This window comes from Dasypus novemcinctus, chromosome 8, assembly GCF_030445035.2.
Source record: "Dasypus novemcinctus isolate mDasNov1 chromosome 8, mDasNov1.1.hap2, whole genome shotgun sequence".
NCBI classification, from domain to species: domain Eukaryota; kingdom Metazoa; phylum Chordata; class Mammalia; order Cingulata; family Dasypodidae; genus Dasypus; species Dasypus novemcinctus.
In genome coordinates, this window is record NC_080680.1 from 112,859,530 (window position 1) to 112,864,398 (window position 4,869).

The 4,869-nt window shown below is 40.5% G+C and overlaps 1 pseudogene; it reads right to left on the reverse strand.

Moving 5' to 3' along the window:
* Positions 1-1,933: 1,933 nt before the first annotated feature.
* Positions 1,934-2,612, reverse strand: LOC101418001 (ferritin heavy chain-like; annotated as a pseudogene).
* Between the last annotated feature and the right edge of the window lie 2,257 nt (positions 2,613-4,869).

A 4,869-nucleotide genomic window follows, 5' to 3' on the forward strand; every position in this document is an offset into this window, starting at 1 on the left:
AATTAGGGAAATTCAAATAAAAAATATGAGATATCATTTTATAACTATTAAACAGCCCTCTACTAAAACTGTAAACGTTGGAGAGGATGTGGAGAGATAAGAATGTTTATTCAGTGTTGGTGGGAATGTAGAACAGTACAGCCACTGTGGAGAAATGTTTTTCAGTTCCTAAGGAAGCTGAATATAGACTTGCCTTGGGACCTGGCAATATCATTACTAGCTATATACCCTGAAGAACTGAGAGCAGTTACATGAATAGACATCTGCACACAGAAATTAATAGTGGCATTATTCACGATAGCCAAAAGTTGGAAACAACCCAGGTGTCCATCAAATGATGAAAGGAAAAACAAACTGTGGAGTATATACATGATAGAATATTATGCAGTGTTACAGTCATGGTAGATGCCGCTGGAGTTCAGTGCCTTGTCAGTGGGCCCTACCTTGGAATTTGTGTTCCTGTGTGATGGAGTTGGACTCAGATGTGACCTTTCTACACATGCCTCTTCTGTCACTTTTACTGAACCTGTGGTTGATGCTGAGGTTGGCATATACTCAGGAGACTTGAATCTCGGGACTGGCCATGTGCCAGCTAGGCCCTGAGCCTCAGCAGTGTTGCAACTCCTACTCTCTAGTTCATTGGACTTCCCCAGGTCAGCTAACAGGGAGGTGAAGATAGTCAACCACCACACCAGGGAAACAAGAGTGCCTACAACTGCAAGCAGGAGAATCACATCCATCATCCATGTGAGATCTAAGCCCCCTCTTGATCTAGAGGTGGAGAGGGCATCACCATACCAGGGTCCACAGAATGAAGGAATGAAATTTGGACTAGAGTGAACTTACTGGTATTCTACTATGGAAATATTCTGACTCTAGCAATTGAAGAAATTGTATCATTGATGTGGAGACAGTGGTCACAGTAGTTGCTGATGGTAGGGAGAGGGAAGAAGAGTTGTGATGTGGGGACATTTTGGGGACTTGCAGTTGTCCTAAATGATATTGCAGGGACAGATGCTGGACATTATATATCCTGCCATAACCCACAGAATGGACTGGGGGAGAGTGTAAACTACAATGTAAACTATAATCCATGCAGTGTAGCAGTGCTCCAAAATATAGTCACCAAATACAATGAATGTGCCACAATGATGAAAGAGTTTGTTGATATGGAGTGGGGTGGGGTGTGGGGTATATAGGAACCTCTTATATTTTTTAATGTAACTTTTTTTTAATCTGTGTACCTTTAAAAAAAGGCAATTAAAAAATTTTCAAAAAAAAAAGTGAAGTCGTGAAACATGTGACAACATGGATGAACCTGGAGGATATTATGTTGAAAGAAGCAAGCCAGACAGAAAAGGACAAATACTGTATGATTGCCCTGTTATTAACTAAATATTATGCAAATTATAAATATATTATGTGAAGTATGAATATGGATAAAATTGCATATATAAGACTATTTTCTTTGAAGCTGAACAAATGTAGGTTAATACAACAAAATGTTAATATTAGACCAAAAAAAAGTGAAGTAGACCAGACACAGAGTACTACACACTGTATGATTCCATTTATATAAAAAGTAAATATAAATCAATTCATAAAGATGAAATTAGATCAGTGGTTATGTAGGGCTGTGGAAGGAATGTTATGGTGTATAGAGTCTTTCTTTTTGGAGTAATGAAATTGTTCTAAAATTTTTGAGATGATGAATGCACACATTGTGAATATACTAAAAGCCATTCATTATACACTTTGGATAGGTCATACAGTATATGAATATATCTCAATAAAACTGCTTAATAAACAAATAAATAACTGGGCAAGAATAGCATATCTGTACAGCAGGGGAAACAGATTGAGAGGTGAGGAATTTTCTTGTTTGTCTGTTTTTGTTTATTATTATATTGAAATAATTTTTTTTCCCCTGGGTACCAAATAACTTTATTTGAAGGAATGGTACCAATGAAAGAACTTGGTAGACGTTGATACAACTTATAGAAAAGGTAAACCCAACACACATGCACTACTACCCTGTGGCTCAGGGGAAGCCAACATAAGGTTTAGCTCTCATCACTGCTTCCCAGAGTGTGCTTGTCAAAGAGATACTCCACCAGGCCAGAATCCGGGGCCCCCATCTTGCGCAGGCTGGTTACGTAGTCACCCAGTTCTTCGATGGGCTTCACCTGCTCTTTCAGGTAATGGGTCTTAATGAAGCCACACAAATGGGGGTCATTTTTGTCAGTAGCCAGTTTGTGCAGTTCCAGTAGTGACTGAACCACCCTTTTTTCCAAGTGTAATGCACACTCCATTGCATTCAATCCGCTCTCTCAGTCATCTCGTTCTGGTTTCTTGATAGCCTGAAGGAAGATTCGGCCGCCTCGTTGGTTCTGCAGCTTCATTAGTTTCTCAGCATGTTCCCTCTCCTCATGAGAGTGGTGAAGAAAATATTTGGCAAAGTTCTTCAAAGCCACATCATCATGGTCAAAGTAGTAAGACATCGACAGGTAGACGTAAGAGGCATAGAGCTCCAGGTTGATCTGGCGGTTGATGGCGGCCTCCGCGTCCTGGTTGTAGTTCTGGGGCACCTGCGACAGGGATGTGGTCATCATGCCGGTTGAGAAGCGGCAGCTGCGTGACACTGGACGGTCGGTGGCAAGCAGCTGGGGGTGGCTGGCTGACAGGGGTGCCGGGTTCTGTTCAAGCACTGTTGAAGCAGGAAACCACGGCGACTCTCCGTGAAGATGTCTCATTATATTGAAATAATGAACAGGCTCTAATAATGATTGAAGTGATGAACATACAACTATTCGTTTATACCAAATACCATGGATTTTACAGTTTGGATAAATTATATGGTGTATTAATACGTATCAATAAAATCGATTTGTTGAAAAAAAGAAAAGAGGCATATTAAGGATCAATTGCAATGGTTTAGACAAAACTTAACAAGGATAAGACAAAATATTGAACGCTTAAAAATGAACATTAATTGTCTCATACAATTATCTTAATTATCAGGAATTCAAAAACAGCTTAGGTTCTGACTCTGGAAGTCTACAAAACTGCAGTCATCAGAAGGACTGAATGGGGCTGAAGGACCTGCCTCTAACATGGCTCCCTTGCATTGCTCTTGGCAGGGGCCTCAGTTCCATGCCATGTGGGCCTCTTAGTTCATCTGCTTGACGTCTTCATGTCATTACAACTGGCTTCCTCTGGAGTGTGTTACCCGAGAAAGAGAGAACAAGACAGATGCCATTATATCTTCTAAGACTTAATCTCAAAAGTCATACTTCATCATTTCTGAACTAATTCTCCTCTTGGTTCCTCAGGTCAGCCCTATCCAATATGGTTGAGGACTACACAAGGATAACAGAAGGCTAGGGTCATTGGAAGCTATTCTGGAGGCTGACTGTGATGTTAGCCTCCCATGGTTCATGTCCTTCCCTTATGCAAAACACACTCAAACCCCCCAAGGCTCCCAAAATCTCATACTATTAAAGCATCAGCTTAAGTCTAGAATCTTATCATCTAAATAATATTTTGGTGACCATAGGACTTCCTGGGTATATTTACTTAAATATTGCTCGCAGTCTGATCTCCGTGAACTAAAGAGATACATTATCTGCCCCCAACCCACAATGGTAGAATAAGTATAGGATAACTGCCATAGACACTCTGTACAAAAGATCAGCATAGCAATTCTGAAATCCAGCCAGGACTATGTTAGAGATTTTTTGATTAGCATTCAGTCGTACCCCTGTCCACAAATGACTCTCCATGGTTCTTGGTTCTGGTTGGCTACCATCCTGCACTGGGCATGCCACCCAAGCGAAAATTAAATATCATCACTGAGATTCCAAGGGTTGTTCATTAAGGTAGCATAATTTAGCCCATCCTGACTAGTAGAGTTATCCTGGGGTAAAAGATATTTAAAGGAAAGACTAAGGAAGAGAAGCCTGCAATAGATAGACACTGAGAAGTGGCCAGGGAGATAGGGGGAAAACCAACACATGCCGGGGTCAATGCAGGGAAGATGAAATGCGTTAAATACCTTTGAGAGGTCAAATTAAAAATGCTGTGAGTGCCTTTTAGGTTTAGGAAGAAGATTATTTTGGTAAACCTTGGCAAAGAGCAATTTCAGTAGAATGGACTCCTCAAAGTCGGATTATAATGAATAGAGGAGAAAATAGAAGATGAAAATTAGAGACAAACTATTGGCTGTGAAGGGCGATAGCTGGTAGAAAACATGGGTATTGGAAAATTACATTAAATTGGGAATGATTTAATTGGTTTTGAACTTATAGAAAGGAATAAGTAGATAGAAAAAGAAGAAAATGGAGAAAAGATGAGATTCCTGAGAAAGCAGTAGGGGATGGGCTCCAGCTTTAGAGAGTTTGGAGGGTACTTGAGCCATTATAACAGAAAACAGGAAAGGATGGGGCATTCCATACAGAATGACTGTGTCCAGGTTACAGCTAGTGGGTCTCTGTGGCTGGAGGGTTGTTATAAAGACTAGTGAGGTGTTTAGTATTCTATATTTATATAGAGTTTGCAAAGTCTGAGGCATTTTTCTAAACATTTTATGAGTGCTAGCTAATTCAACTCTCATAACTACTGTATGAGGCAGGACTATTATAATCCCCATTTTAAAGATGATAACACTGAGGCTCTGGGAGAGGAAGGGACTGGGGCAATGTCACTTAAGTATCTAAAGTCAGAGCCAAGGTGAAACCCAAACAAACCTCCTGACTCTCAGACCTGTCCTTTCCATGCTTTCAACAGAATAAACACAGCACTTTCCAACTGCGTCTTCGTGTACCTGTACACGACTTGTTTCCAGGATGTAGCTCATGCCTGAGGAAGTAC